This window comes from Mus caroli, unplaced genomic scaffold (assembly GCF_978045245.1).
Source record: "Mus caroli unplaced genomic scaffold, Mus_caroli_1 scaffold_3, whole genome shotgun sequence".
NCBI lineage: Eukaryota > Metazoa > Chordata > Mammalia > Rodentia > Muridae > Mus > Mus caroli.
Genome location: NW_028227258.1, coordinates 92,399,307 through 92,415,981, shown reverse-complemented (window position 1 = coordinate 92,415,981; position 16,675 = coordinate 92,399,307). Strand labels below are relative to the sequence as shown.

Below are 16,675 nucleotides of genomic sequence, written 5' to 3'. Positions count from 1 at the left end.
CACCAAAGCAGCATGCCCACTCTCCTTGGATGTTGAATGCAAGTTAAAATTGCTTCTGGCAAAAGGTTTTTCGAAGGACTTACTCATTTATTTTAATTCAAGAGAAATTAACGAGCACCTACTATGTACCAGGCACCAGGCCTGATGCCAGGGACACCAAGATGAATGAGATAATTTCTTGTCTTCAAGGAAGTCACAGTCGAATTGGAGAATCAGCTAAGTGAAAGCAATGGTTGTTCCACTCTTTCTGTCGATGTCTCTGGGGTTGCCAAAGACCTAAACACCATGGCTATTATTGGAGGAATTGAGAAAGCACTTAATTCAGAAAGCTGGTTGATTGATGTTCTTATTAACTACCCCAAAGAGTACTAGGTGAGCAATTTATTTTAAAAGGTTCAGCACCAGAAAGAGAAAAAAATATTAAATAAAAAAACCCAAGAACAACATTTTTACAATTGAGTATTACCTTGTGGGACCCTAAATCTTGTTTCTGAGACCATGGATTGATGTGGGAGAGAAGACTAGGGAACTCTAGAGGGAAATCAGAAGATGAGCCCGGAGTGAATCAAGGGCAAAGAGAGGAACCATTATCATTGCTCTCATCTGAGCCTGGAAAGATGTTGGTAATCATCTCACCAGATCCTCTTGAGAGAGATGAATTCAAGCCCCATGATCACCAATGTGTGGTATGTAGTCCCCCATGGTCATCCTAGCATACTCACAGCCTAGCCACGGTAATGGAGCTAAAGAGAAAATATATTGGAATGTGATGTACTGATAGGAAAAGTGCACAGGTATTCCATATAGAGCTTTTAAATGTTTTCTTTTGGTGTCTGTATGTGTACTCTGTGTGTGAGCGTGTGTGCATGTGGAGGCCAGAGTTTCAACTCAGATTCTCTTCTGCATGTGTTTCATTTGTTTGCAATTCAACAAGCAGGTTGAGCCGGCTGACCACTGAGCTCCAAGCCACTGCCTGTCTTTTCCTCTCTAGTGCTTGAGTTACAAGCACACTCTGGCTTTCTTTTCTTTTCTTTTCTTTTCTTTTCTTTTCTTTTCTTTTCTTTTCTTTTCTTTTCTTTTCTTTTCTTTTCTTTTCTTTTCTTTTCTTTTCTTTTCTTTCTTTCCTTTCCTTTCCTTTCCTTTCCTTTCCTTTCCTTTCCTTTCCTTTCCTTTCCTTTCCTTTCCTTTCCTTTCCTTTCCTTTCCTTTCCTTTCCTTTCCTTTCCTTTCCTTTTTCCTTTCCCCCCCCTCTCTCTCTCTCTCTCTCTCTCTCTCTCTCTCTCTCTCTCTCTCTCTCTCTCTCATTACTTAAATATTTTTAATGTGGGTGCTGGGGATCTAAGACAGGTCCTGATGCCTGTCAGTTTACATGGAACATTTAGTACTCAGAGAGCTTCCTTGTGTCTTCATCAGATCAGATCACTCTCCGTTTGATCCTCATTTGTTGCCACAGATTTATTTCATATGGACTGAAGCTTATTGTAAATAGGTTCATGAAGCTGTGAACTCTTTCCTGTCTGTTTTCTTTCCTTGATGTTTTACCTAGGAAACCATTCCTTCTGTTTGAATTGGTTGTCTTTCAGCTCAGAGCATCTGATTGGCTTTGGTGATTTTCCTTTTGCATATCTATCTCTGTGACATGCCTGTTGATGCTATTTGGTTGGTTGGTTGTTTTGCTCAATTTTACTATATCATCTATTACTTCCTCTTTTCCTTCCTTCCTTCCTTCCTTCCTTTCTTTCTTTCTTTCTTTCTTTCTTTCTTTCTTTCTTTCTTTCTTTCTTTCTTTCCTTCCTTCCTTCCTTCCTTCCTTCCTTCCTTCCTTCCTTCCTTCCTTCCTTCCTTTCTTCCTCTCTCTCTCTCTCTCTCTCTTTCCTTCCTTCCTTCCTTCCTTCCTTCCTTCCTTCCTTCCTTCCTTCCTTCCTTCCTTCCTTCCTTCCTCTCTTCTTTCTTTCTTTCTTTCTTTCTTTCTTTCTTTCTTTCTTTCTTTCTTTCTTTCTTTCTTTCTTTCTTTCTTTCTTTCTTTCAGAAAATGTTTTGCTATGCAGTCCTTAACTGGCTTAAACCTCACTGTGTGAAGAAGACCAGGTTGGCCTGGAACTAGTAGAAATCCACCTGTCACTGCCTCCCAGGTGCTGAATTAAAGGTCTGTGCCCCATGTCTGGCCATCTGTGGCTTTCTTATTACCTTACCAAGGCTTCTTTAGGTGGTCTGCATACAAGATTCCTAAACTTTAATACAGGTCACTCTTATTTTTCTTTTCTGAATAGTTTCATTTGGTTTCGGAGCCTTCACTTTCATTCATTTCTCTTAGATGTCCCAAACCTTCACACTTCAGCTCTCCTATTGGCTTATTGGCTCTGTTGGACTAAAATTTGTGTTCACAGAAGTGAGTGACAAATGGCTGAGATCCCTTTGCTGCACTGTGTCCTAGCTGTCTGACTTTTCATATAAGAGCAACAAGGTATTGAGTGGTGAGTGGAATTCTAGGAATCAGAAAGTGATGGGGAATAGATTTAGAGGGAAATAACTGGACAAGAATGGCCGACGAGTGGCCTAGGGAGATGGCTCAGCAGATAAGAACACCTTCTGTACCCCAAGAGCTTGTATCTCTAGCTGCATATGTAGCAGAAGATGGCCTAGTCGGCCATCACTGAAAAGAGAGGTCCCTTGGTATTGCAAACTTTATATGCCCCAATACAGGGGAATGTCAGGGTCAAGAAGTGGGAGTTGGTGGGTAGGGGAGTAGGGTGGAGAGAGAGTATAGGGAACTTTCAGGATAGCATTTGAAATGTATATAAAGAAAAATCTAATAATAGTGATAATAATAAAACACCTGCTGTGCAATCATGAGGCTATGAGTTCAAGTCCATCCTAAAATTCATACTAAAAACAGGGCATGGTTATGTATGCCTGTTACCCCAAAGCTGTAGGAATTGGAGTGTGGAGACAGGAGAATCACTAGGGCTTGCTGGCTGCTAGTCTAGCTACAGATACTATGAAGGATTCTGTTTCAGGGGAATCAGGTATAGAGTGATGGAACAGGATGCTCAATGTTTTCCTCCGGTCTCCACATGTGAGTATATGTGCACACCCCAGCACATACATACACATATACTCAGACACATATACATACATTTCCCCAAATTGGCAAACATGCAAATTCATATTAAAACAAACAACAAAAAGCAAATGAATGGTCAATAAGAGGTAGTTTTTATATTCATGAAACCCAAATGTAGCATTAATGCTTTTTTTTTTTCCTCCTTGAGTTTGGGACAAAGCTTTGATAGATGTTGGAATAGGAAAGAAATTTATTAATCAGTAAGTGGTTGCTTCATTTCCTTTTTAAAAAATAAGGATTGGGGAGTCTAAGGTTAAATATCTCACTTCAGAACGTTTCAAATGTTTGACAACAGCAGCTCAAGCCCAGCCAGAGAGACTTGGGCTACAGTGTTCTAGGGAGGTTTCCAGCCTAGAAACTGGTACTGACACAGCATTAACAATTATGCATGAGACCACACGTGCTTCAGAAATCAGTGAGCAATCTGAATCTCAGAAGTTGTCTCATACCTACAGACAGAATGATTGAGAGTGCCCTGGAAAATGCTGTCAAGAGCAGGCCTCCACGAGAAAGCAGCCAATATGTGTGGCAAGCAGAGGGAAATACCCAGTGAAAGGCTCCCAGAGTAGCTCTCTCAGCTGGGACTGAATTTGAAAAACAAAATACAGTTTTGAGGTGCTGAACCCAATCAGGGTGGATAACCTGAGCTCACAGATTTGTCAATCCTGATTTTTTTCCTGCTGTAAAACTCCTTACATCTGCAACATATGTTGGTCTCTTTCCATTGACCATGTGCTGGGATGTACAAGACAGCCATCTTGTAACTTTCTAAGTGAGACTTATTAATTGGATTAGAACAGGAGAGGGATTGAGAACAACTTGTTTGAACTAGGAAAGCTTTGTACACTAATTTATTTACATACTTATTTGCTGGGAAACCGCCTTACACCAAACATCATTCTAAATGTCTTTGGATACAACCTTGAACAAGGAAAATGTGTTTTTGCCTGCATGGAACTGGCAGCTTTGTGGGAAAGGAAGGAGTTGGCAGTAAGTTGTGTCTTAGAAAGAACGACTAAGTACTTTCCATGTGAGAATGTGAGGAAAGCCATTTCCAGAAGTGGAGTGCCTTTGATGAGAGGAGTCAGTAAAGTAGGTGCTTCTGAAAAAGTTGTAGCTGAAGTACCCCACCACTGGCTAGATTTCCTAGTCTCTCTCTTCTCGCCTTCTCCCTTTCCTCTTTCCCTTTCTTTCTCTCTTTTCTCTCTTCCTCTTCCTCCCTCCCTTCCTCTTTCCATCTCTCCTCCCTCCCTCCCTCCCTCCCTCCCTCCCTCCCTCCCTCCCTCCCTCCCTCCCTCCCTCCCTCTCTTCCTCTCTCTCCTCTCTCTCCCACCTATAATTCTTCCATGTCTCCCCCACCTACCATTCTGTAATCGGTGTTGTTGAACACTCAGGAAATTCACACAGAGATGAATATGATGAGGTCTCTATCCTCAAAGACGCCTGTAACAGGAAGTAGGAACATCACACTCAAATTGAATCAGGGTGAGAAAAGTTGAGAGGTGATCTAAAATGGAAGGAGCTTACCCCATAGTCAAGACATAAAAATAAAAGCAAGGAGGTATACATTTTTACTCAGGGCACAGCTTGCTACTTTTTGTGAGGAGAGATTTCTGAAGTTTTAAATACAGCTGTCCCGCTTCTATGCGGGACACAGTTCAGACACAGGCAATAGGTTCAGGATCTTTAGCTTTACCAAGAAGAATCAGATAGACAAAAAAAAAAAAAAGTTCTATTAAAGAGTCAAAATGGCCTTTTGAACTTCCAATGAACTTTTTTTTTTCTTTTTTGTAAAATAACCTTTGACCATCAGAATCCCAGAGTGGATGAGCTTTATAAAGGTCATCTTAGTGCCTTTCAGAAGCATTTAGTTAAATACTCCTTCCTCCACTTTTTTATTGTAGTGACACACAGCCCTAAATACTTTATGGTCAACAAGGGGGCATTTGTTTTCCAGGCACATGTTCACAGGCTCCCTGGTCATACTCAGCTTTTCTGGCTTAGTTTGAATTGGGATCCAGGAAGTGGGTTCTAGTCTATTCCACTTGTTCTTTCATTTTTGGATCCAGGCAGAAGAGAGAGCTGTCATCTAGAATATTTCCAGTGGATGGCAGAAGCTTACAAGGCCTCTAAAAGTGTGAATTCAATCATAGTCACTCAAAAACTATTTGAAAGTGAGATATACAGCTAAACCTTGGTAGAGCTAAGAAGCAGCAGCAGGTCTCTGTGTGGCTCATTCATGATGTCAGCCAAGTATGACTGGAGAGACTAGGAAGTATCTGGTCTGTAATATACATGTCTTTCTTATCATTAGTCTTTAAATAATGTGGAATTATAATTGTATAGGATTTATATTTTATTAGTTATTATAAGTAATCTAGAGTTGACTTCTCTTTTAAATACTGGAGATTGATCCTACGGGTTTATGTTGGTGGCTACATTCTCAGTCCTCTTTCACTTGAAAGTTTTTTTGGGGGTACAAGATCTTGTTAAGTCACAAGTGTGGCTTTGAACTAACTCTGTAGCCTGTGTAGGTCTTGAACTTTTGGTTCTTCTGCATTGGCCTCCTCAGTGCTCTGACTATAGGAAAGTAACATGTGTTTGCCAACTAATATAATGCACTAGGAGAGAGAAGTGTACTTATGTTTATAAAATAGCTTTAACAGATAAACTAAGTCCGTCTTTGCAGTCTGATCACAGGCTATTAAGGAAGGTTGTATTTCAAAAGAAATGTTCTTTCTATGATTTTCTTTCATACCACATGACCAGAGTTAGCATTTAGAGTGGATACATAGCTATGATCTGAAGTACCTGGTGGAGTGAAATTGTTGTGGGAGAAATTCAAATCCAAACGATAATAATTTAGAAGTATCTAAGTAGTCTCTCAAGCGGGATCAGAGTGACCCATAGTGCCTTAAATATAGGAACACAATTGGCAGGGGGCTGATGAGTGTTTTCCAGTGTGGATATGTATAATTGCTATGTTGCTGACACACTTCATGTTTTGTTTGTTTGAACAGCATGCGTTCCTTACACCCAATTTTACCCTGCAAATTTAGGTGGTGTGTGGCTAGGATCTCTACTTCAAATGACAGAAGTAGTCATTTTCTCTGCATGTGGGAAAAGCATAAATCAGCCTTTGCAATGGGAATGTAAATATAGTTCTGTCTGAAGCACAAACGTGTAAGTTCAAGTTGGTTATGGAATTGTGGCTTAAACTTAGGGAAGCTTACATGCAGTATTTTGACTGAGTGGCTAGACAGTGTAGGATTTTATAGCCTTGGCGAATGCACACTGTATTCTGTTCTTTCATGTAACTTCACCCTTTGTGTTGACATTAGGAGCTATTCTTGGTGTGCAGTGATGACTATTGCAGAATACTATTCACCTTTTGTGGCTCTAGGGAATGCTCCTTCAAATGGAGCCACTGAGTAGCTTTGAGGGACTCACAGCTCATGATGAACCTCTCGAATTAGGAATGTCATTGTGGTCCATGCTTGGAGAGGCTTGTAAGTCGTCACATGCTTAGTCAGGTCAGATATATAAGTTCATCTTGTTAACTCATCTGATTAGCTATTCTCTCACCCTGATGGTGAGAAACATTTCTGAAGAAAGCCACCTGTCAATGTTCCTTTTTGAGTGGTTAGAATCAAAACAAGAAGAGAAATTTGATCTACCCAGTGAAACAAATAAAATCCTCTTTACTAAGACTGTTGAGGTGGTATAGGGAGTTGTTCTGGTACCACTTGTGTTTAAATGCCCCAACTTGTGTTCTGTACCACCACGATCTGGTTGCTCTAAGATGAGGAGATCTTCATATACACCAACTTTTGTTGTGTAAACTTTATATCCCCCAAGTTATCCCTGATTGGTTAATCGAGATGCCTATAGCCTGGGCTGGGCAAAAAAGAGAAGGGGGAATAACAAAGTTCCTCTGCTTGAGGTCTCAGGAGAGACCACAAGGGAGGAAGAGAAGGATGAGGAAGAGTATGATGGTGATGAGAACAAGAAGAACAACAAGAAGAAAAGAATCACCATGGGATATAGTGGATTGTGAGTGCTGGCCACGAGGGCTGGCCTACTGGAGGAGGAGCAGCCTAGGTGGAACATGGCAAGTGATATTTCAGAATTATTGACAGGGAAGTAGACAAAATATCATAAAGGATTGATGTCTGCCAAGCTCTAGTGCTTTTAGGCTTATCATAATTCTAAAGGTTTTTTTTTTTTTTAAATCTTTTGATTCAGAACTAAATAATTCAATGGGGGTAGGAACTGCCAAATAATGTTTATCCCAACAAGGTGCTATGGAAATTTACATGAGAAAATGTCTTCCACAATCTCAGGCATTTTGAACACCTGAACTCCAGCTGGTGGTACTGTTTGGAAAGTTTTAGGCAGGGTAGTTTTGACAGAGGCAGTATATCGCTAGGGCTGTGCTTTGAGATTTAAATCCCCCAGCCACTTCCAATTTGTTCTCTTTGCAAGTCAAGATGTGCTCCCCATTCCTGCCGCCATGCCTAGGGGTCATTGACACACTTGCCCTCCATGATGGACTCCTGCCTTTCTGGAACTAGAAGCTCCATTCAACTCTCTTCTGTACATTGCCTTGGTCATGGTGTTTTATCACAACAACATTAAAGTGTCTGATACATGTGGCCTAGTGAGTAAAGGCCTTTGCTGAACAATGACTAAAGATCTGAGCTTGATCCCCAAAACCACTGTAGATGGAGAGAACCATTCTCCAAGGCTGTCCTCTGATTCCACATGGATACAATGCTCTCACCATTTCTCTCTACTACTACCACCACCACCACCACTACACACACACACACACACACACACACACACACACACACACACACAAAGCCCCTACCTTTTGAAACTCACCTCTGAGCAGATAAAGTATCTATGGCTTTCTATACGCATCCCAGGCAGCAGAGATTAGAAGGGACTCTGCTAGTGAACCAGTTGATTTCAGCCTGCTATTGGGAAACACTATATAAAAATTGTTCCTTTCTGAAAATCTCATTAGATGCTCATGATCATGGTGGGTTTCATTTTATTGGCAGCCTCTAATGAGAGGTAGGCAGTCCTTAAACAGAATGAGATTGAGGGGGTTCATACATAGTCTGAAGGGCTAGACTAGGTAACTGCTTGGGTTCCACCTCTTTCTGAGATAGTCTCACTACGTCTTTAATTCCTCGTCTTGTCAGATACACATGGCATCATTTGAATCTGTTCTATCGAAGAGGTATCACAACTTTTCACTTGATGAGTTGCCAATGCCAATCAGAACATGAAAAGTCAGCCATTAAAACTACACATTCAAAGACAAAAGCTTAATCACCCTGAAATTCTGGTTATTGAAGTAGTCATTGAAAAGGGCCATAATATGACAGTAAAAAGCAGATAAAAATTGATGAGGCCAAGTGAAAGGTAAACACAGTCCTTTGGAGAGAATTAGAAAACTCCATGGGCTTACCTTCACTCACTGCAAAACAAGGCAATTATAAGACTTTTGACTTTTTAATTATACTGTTGCTACATATTTTAACTTTAACATTTTAAAGAGTTCTTGGATGAAATTGTTTTAATTGAGGCCAACTCAATTTTTGGTTATTATTTGTAATTAGGTAGAATTTTCCCTTAATGTAATTTTGTTGAAGGCTTCAAAACATCTAAAAGAAGAGCCAGCAGTAGACACAATGAATGCTTATTTATACAACTCTATTTTCTCACCTAATGAACTTCACAATAAGAAAATCAAAGGAAGGGAGGGAGCTAACTTTTACCAGGCGACCGCTCTGTACTATGTGCCTTGCACTAAGAATCTTAGTTAATTTTTAAGTTACCTTGTAAAATAGACCTTTGATACAGCTTACACTCTGAGTCTTTCTGAGTTTCAGGACTATTATATGATTGATTATCATGTTATTATTAGGATAACACGAGATGGAAACTAATCAGACTGTGTTAGGGCAGAGACCCCCCAAACAAGTAGTTTTTCTTGACTAAAAGCCAGACATATAAGATGTCCTGCCAACATGTCTGTCTGTGCTGGAGGCCCAGGATGCCAGATGTGTTTAAGTTCTTCCTTGTCCACAGGCTGGGGATGCAGAAAGGAGGTCTGCCTCCATGTTTTCTTTCTTCTCTCAAGTAAGTCCTCCTGCCTGCTAGGGTGTTCCCATCATTAGCCTTATAAAAGCCATAAGACTGGTTATTCCCTGGTACTCCGTTTCCTTGGACCATCCCTGCTATACAGGAGCACTGCATTCTTTCCTTTGGGAAATGTCCTTCTAAGACTCACCCTGAGTGGTCTGTGCAGTTCATTCTTTAGGTTGTCCAGACAGGAAGCCAGAGCCATGGAACTCAGTGGAAATGTTTTGTGACTTTGAGCTTCATGCTCCTTAACTCCAGTGCCTGAAGAGAAAAAAGCCTTCATTAACTCAGTCTCCCGTTTCTCTCCATTGCAACAAGACCAGCACATGCTGGTGTCAAGATTCTGATTTAGTTGCTTGACTCCAAGTAGATTCCATCTCTGGTACTTATAAGGCCTTCTTCCTTCCTCCTGTAAGTTCAAATTTCCCTGATCTATGAGGCAAGCGTAGAAATAAGTGCCCCCAAAGCAAGGTGAAACTATAAGCCATTTGAGGCTGAAATGGAAGGTGAACATTTTGCCTAAATTCAACTGAAAAAAGGTATCTTTGTTAGCTAAAATTGAAATTCCCTGGTCCTATTACACACATATGCCATGATGTCAGCCCTAAAATACTGTTAAATCCTCATGACTTCATAATGCTGACGGAACAGACAATTGAGAGCTGTGATTAAAATAAGTTTATCTTTTCTCACCTTGGAACTCCTGAAGCTTCATTTAGTGAGAGATGCATTTCTTCAGCTGCGGAATAAAAACATGGGCACATTTGGTATACGTTTCTGTTTATATTTAAGTAAAACATAGGTCTAGAATTTAAGCTGACAGACACACTCAGCTTAGAGATTTGTCATTGGGTGTGGGGGTTACCCATGCCTTTAAGACCAGCACTCAGGAGACAGGCATGCAGATCTCTGAGTGAGCCTAGCCTGTCTACAGAGGGAGTTCCAGGATAGACAGGTCTCCACAGAGAAATCTGCCCTCCCAAAATTAATTTTGTGTTCAGTCAATCTGATTCATCATTTTCCTCCACGTCCCTTATAGAGGAATGCCTGTTTTTTTTTTTTTTAATACTGTTTTCATCCCCAACCCTATGCCCCTCAACCCACTGCTCCTTGGTAGATTTGATGTGCAGGGGATAATAGAGAAGATAGCTGAGGGATTAGGAGGTGTAATGAAGTGCCTGCTTGTGTTCTGTTACAGGCTGGCTCAAGTAGATGGTTCAGGTTCAATCTAGGGGTGAAATCAGGAGATGGAAATTGGACAGGCAACTCATGGCAGAGACCCTCACAGCATCAGTTCCAAGCTCATCTTTGGTCTCCTAGCCAGGAATGGCAAGGGGGAGCTATGGAGTTCTACCTCTTTCTAAATGAGTGCCTGCTTAGAAACTGCCATTGAGGATGGGACTCTAGTCTCCACACTGCCTCTTTCCAGTAAATAGCTTTGGAGCTAGATCTCTAGATTTTTTCCCCTTCTTTAAAACCTTTTAATATTTGAAAATAAAATATAATTACATCATTCTCCCTTTCCCCCTTTCTATTTCTATTACTTCCCATCTAATCCCTCTCCTCAAAATTATAGTTTCTGACCTCATGGAATAATTTTCTTTAATTGACTATATGATACATGTTTGATTGATTGATAGATAGGTAGGCAGATAGATACACGATAAATAGATGATAGATAGATGATAGATAGATAGATAGATAGATAGATAGATAGATAGATAGATAGATATATGTGAGGCAATGGGCTATGCACAGACAGCCTGGTCTCCAGTCAAACTGAGGTCTTGAATCCCGGTAGTATCCGATGGGTGGTAATTTCTACCTACATGGGACAGAGGGAATTTGAGACCTCTGGTTTCTGTCAAAGTTACCGCCGTCACAGCCCCCACAGGAGAGGCATGTGGCTAGCAGTCACATAGATAATGGCATCTAGATTTTCATGATGAAAATGAGCTATACACATCCACCGATTTCAGCCCTTTTCCTACATTATTTTAGAAGTATTTCTTCAGAGGTGATATATTAATATGGCATCAAAGCCAAGGCTCTGTTGAGGCCTTTTAAGGAAAGATATTTTTCTTCCTGGGGGTAGGGGAGAAATATACCTGTAAAGAGTAAAGGGTAAAGAGGCTCCATTCTCTCCTCTCCTAAGAGTTAATCTTGTTGAGTTCTTATTTTGTGGCACCTCTTAGGTGGTCAGCCATGTCAAGATGAAGCTGAACGTCTCCTTCTTAGCCACCACCTGTCAGAAGCTCTCTGAAATGAACGATGAACTCAAGCTTTATACTTCCTAGGAGAAGCACATGGCTACAGAAGTAGATGCTAACGCTGTGGGTGGAGAATGGAAGGGTTCTGTGGTCCAGATCAATGCTGGGAAGGATACACAAGGCTTCCCATGAAGCAAGTTGTCTCCACACATGGTGTGATGTGCCTGCTATTGAGTAAGGGGCATTCTTGTTATAGACCAATGGGAACAGGAGATAGGAAGCACAAGTCTGTTCACAGATGCATTGTGGGTGCCAGTCTGAGGGTTCTTAAGTTGTTTATTGTACAAAATGGAGAGAAGGGCATTCCTGGACTGACAAGTAGTACTGTGTCTCAGGGGTTGGGTTTCAAAGGAGCTAGCAGAATCAGAAAGATGGTTTACCTGTGTGCTGCCAGCAAGCCCATAAACACAAAAGGTAAGAAGCCCAGGACCAAAACACCCACGATTCATTGTCTTGTCACTCCATGAGTCCTGCAACACAAATGCCAAAACGTGTTGTTCTGAATTTAAAAACGCACTAAGAAAAACAAGGGGGAGGTTGCAGGAGATGCTAAACTTTGGATCAAGAGAATTGAAGAAGCCAAGGGGCATGGGAGGCTCCGGGAACAGTTTGCCAACAAACTGGCTGTCCTTAATTAGAGTTTCTACTTCTGAGTCCAGTAAAAAAACAAGTCTATGAGTAACAAAGAAACTATCAGACCTTGAAAAAACAACCTAATCCATTTGGCTTGGTCAGTCCCTTGGCTAAGAGGAAGGCTGATTCACCTTAAGCCACACCAAGGAGATGGGAGGAATAATTATTCCCTTAATGAGAAAATGTACCTTCCTCCCAGGCCCCCTCTTCTCCATACAGTTGCTTATGCAGTACAGCCACATAGCTTTTTGTTGTTGTTGTTATTGTTGTTGTTATTGTTGCTTTACATTTTTCTTGACAGGGCTCCTCACTATTCCTTGGAAGCTCCACCCACTTACAGTGCTGCTGCCTATCCCCCACGTGGTTGCTCAGTGAGCTCTTTTTGTAACTCAGAAGGCATGGCTTTCTCTTTTCCTCTTCCTCTTTCTTCTCTGGCATCTGCGGAGATTTAGCTGCTTGTCTGCCCTGGAGTTCTTCTTTGAAACTCTGATAAAATTGCCCTTGAGATTTCTTCTGAGTCTGTTCTTAAAGTGTTTTATTAATGACAGTAAAAGCCGTGAGAAAGGACTCCAATCTCCCCAGTGGATGAAGCAACTCAGGTGGGCCTTCCAAAAATTTCCAGCAGCTTCTTCTGTGATCCCCAACACTAGAAATTCCTCATTTCCAGTGGACTTGGTAATTCGAGAAATTGAGGGTGTCTTTGAGTTTGATGGCGATTTCTCTGTTCTTGCTGAGTTTAACCTGAGGGTGGGGGTGGGGAGTAGGGTAGGAACCAGGATCTTAGAGAACAGTTATCAATGTTGCCTTGTGCCAGTGGCTTTCTGGTTCTTGTCACTCACACTTGAACAATGAAGTTTGTTCTGTGAGTTTTAGAGAAAAGTTTATTATAGATTCTTATGTGGGAGGAAGAGAAAGGGGTGGAGTTTGGCAGAGCTCCTGCATAGGCAGGGGCAGGTCTCTGCTAGTTTGGAAGCTTTTAAAAGGAGCTAAGGTACTAACTGAGGTGGGTCTGGAGTGGGATGAGATGATCAGTGTGCCTGGCTCATCTCTGAGATGCCCAGGTGGCACCTCTCAGTTTTGACCCTATTCTTTTGTAAAGATTACTTTCTGACAAAGGCAAGAGATAATGAAGGACCAGGAGTCAGGACACTCATCTGGCATTCCTGGGTTCCAGCAAGGTCATTTTCAGAACTGTTGCTGCTTTGGGGGGTCCTAGCTCTACCTGACCAGTTTCTAGTTTTGATTCTCATCACTGGGAAGAAGGAGGTGAGCCGCTGATCAATTTCAGTGGGTCCTTGGGACATCATCTTGCTTTAGGATTTGTGAACAATCTCTCAGTCTTGTGGTTTTGCCTTGGTTACTGATCCAGATTGGTGCTAACCTCACACTGGCCCCACTGTGCCTACTCACCTCTCTTTCCTGCCCTTCCCTCTGATAACTTTTGGGAGTGCAAGCCAGTTCTAAGGAAGGTCTTCTCAATCTCCCCAGAGTCACTTAACTTTTCTGACTCTGCATTTCCCAGGTAGGAGTCAGCTTAACTTTACTGTTTGATATAGAGACTGAAAACCATATATATCCAGGCTCTCCCAGTGTCCACTGAAGCACCCGACCACTGTTTACCAGATGGAGGGTGAAGGAGCAGATTGGATAGATAATTGGAGGCAAGTTTGTGGTATTGTCCATAGTATTAATGCTTCTCTTGTTCCGGCCCCCTCTTTAAATAGTTTTTAACCTAGACAGCTGCTGGTTCCAGTTTCCATCATTTTCTCTGTAATTTCTTCATTTTTTATCAGATATTGATTGTATCTTATATTTTTCAGGTGAAATTACATTTTCAACTCAAAGACACGTGACTGTTACTCTAGTTTAGGCTGCTATAGCATTGTTAGACAAAAATCTTCATAGCTTGTTTGGCTCAGAATTTGTTGCTGTCTTAAAACCTTTGAACGGAACTTCTCAAAGAGGCTCAGCAAAGGCCTTGGGATGGAATTTGAGGACTCTGAAAACTTCTTGTAATGACTTATAGTCCTTCAGTCTATCTGTGAAGGAATGAGATGGGGCAGTCAGGGATACTGCTATATTAGAAATCTCTATTCAGTTTGTCAACGTAAAAGTATCGTTTTCTGAAACTATAGCTCTACAAGGGCACACATGCATTTTTCTTGTGGACTCAAGTCATGGTTTCCCTGGTGGACTCAGAGAGAACACAGATGTCAGTCACTTTTAACCTCATTTCTGCAAAAAGCTAAGACTTTTGGATTTCATGATTGTCAAGGTTAAAATAGCACCTAAATCATTTTCCATCAATTTCTTTCCCAGTATGCTAAAATTAAAAACCCTTGTGTACTTTTGCAGACAATATGGTAGCACATGTCTGGGGAAGTTAAACCATAATTTTGACCCAAAATGTCATTATCTCTTATGTATATATTTCTAGTTAGATCCATTCTTTTAGTTATTTTCTTCCCAAAGTGATACTAAAGAATTTACAACTATAGAATCTTTTAATGCAGTTTGGGGTTGAAACTATTATGGCAGTGAAAATAGAATTACGGAAAGAATCCACATCAAGTAATGGAGTGTTAAGATGTTCTAATTAGAGTTATAATTGTAAATGGAATGGATGAAGATCACTTAGTTTTTTTTCTCATCGGCATTTTTGGTTTATATTTTACTTCATTATTCCATGTCCAACTGAATCTAGGCTGAACCCTAAGTACAATAAAAAGGAATGAAGCTCTTCAGAAATAGCAATCATCATGATAACAACGAGGGTATTATTTTTATATGGGTTCCTCCATGCTGTCACTTCAAGTCACTTCTCAAAGTTTCCCCCAAGCATAGCTCCTCTCTCGTGTGGGACAGATAGTAACAATTCATCACAATTCAGAACCCACTGTGGCTGTCCACACTTCCCTTCTCTTGTCTATTCTGTCTTTCAGATTCTCTGGTTGCTGTGCTGTCTTCACTTCACTTCCTTCATTCTTAGCATATAATAATTCTGAGGTATTGGGGCTTAGAAGAGATGGTTAGGCAACATATTACCCTCTGGTCTTTCCATGTTAAACACACACACTGCCCACGCATTCTTCCTGTTTGGCACTTACCTCCTGGTCCTCCTTCTCCTCCTTCTCCTGCTGCTGCTCCTGCTCCTCCTCCTTTTAGATTTTATTAACTTTTAAGAATTGATTCTGCCTTCATATATGTCTGCAGGCCAGAAGAGGGCACCAGATGTCATTATAGATGGTTGTCAGCTATCATGTGGTTGTTGGGAATTGAACTCAGGACCTCTAGAAGAGCAGTTAGTGCTCTCAACTTTTGAGCCATCTCTCTAGCCCCTCTTACCTCTTCTTGCTGAGTTGTTTATACCACACTTTCCTTTTTTTTTTTTTTTTTTTTGCTTTGAGCACTCAAACATGTCTCACATTCTTCATGCTCCAAAGGACTGATTGGCCATCTGAATGCTTTCTTACCCAGTTCTGCCCCATTATTTTTATTCATTTTCCCCAAGTCTTTCATTTCTATTCATTACTCCATCCTGGACATACTACTGGTATACAAATATTTTTGTATCAGAAGTTATGTTAAGCAAAGGTGTAAACAGAAACAACCCTTGGCCTTGTGTTAACGGTGGGCAGCCAGCAAGGCGACTCTTCTGATCTTGGAGGAGCTCTCAAGTTGACAGGTGGTCTAGACTAGCTTCCCACCTGTCAAACTGGGAAGAGTTAGCTCTATCTGACATGTCCCGCATACCATAGGTCCTACAGGCTGGGCTATTTATACTCATAGAGGACTAGTAAATTTGTAGAAATCATTTTCCCACTACTTTGTTATGCTCAGTGACATTCCTTTGACTCAGAAAAGCCCTATTACTGGACTTAGAATCAAGGAACAGAGGAATGGACTCATGTCTTTGCTGAGAGGAAGAACAAACTGTCATGACACAGCGTGAATATAGGGAAAAGGACCAAAACTATTGCCCGCCGCTTTTGTGTCCCCCTGGTATGAACACGCTCAGGGCAACCGGAATCTTCTGCAGCACAAACTTTATTGCTTACCCCATCAGGAGCCAGTGGAGAAAGGAGCCAGAGAGAGAGCTCCAGAGAGAGAGAGATATGGCGGAGCCCCCTCCCTTTTATGGAGGACTGTCCTCCGCCTCGGACGTGTCACTCCCTGATTGGCTGCAGCCCATCAGCCGGAGTTGTCGTCACGGGAAAGGCAGAGCACATGGCGTGGAAAGCTACCCCGGCACATGCGCAGCTTGCTTGTTTACTACTTAGAACACGGGTGTCAGTGCCATCAGCGCCATCTTGTAATGGCGAATGTGAAGGCGGCTCCTTACACAAAACAATGAGGGTCATGAATACAGTCAAATCTAACACACAGAAGATCTTCAGATTGGTCAGTTTGAGTTTGATGCACCAAAACTAGTTTTCCCAACAACATTGCATGCATTCTTCTGTGGGCCATTAAGTAGCCAAAACAAGCAG

The 16,675-nt window shown here is 41.4% G+C and overlaps 1 pseudogene; it reads left to right on the top strand.

The window, feature by feature from the left end:
* The first annotated feature begins 11,495 nt into the window (after positions 1 to 11,495).
* LOC110291840 (small ribosomal subunit protein eS6 pseudogene) lies at positions 11,496 to 12,190 on the top strand (annotated as a pseudogene).
* Positions 12,191 to 16,675: the final 4,485 nt, after the last annotated feature.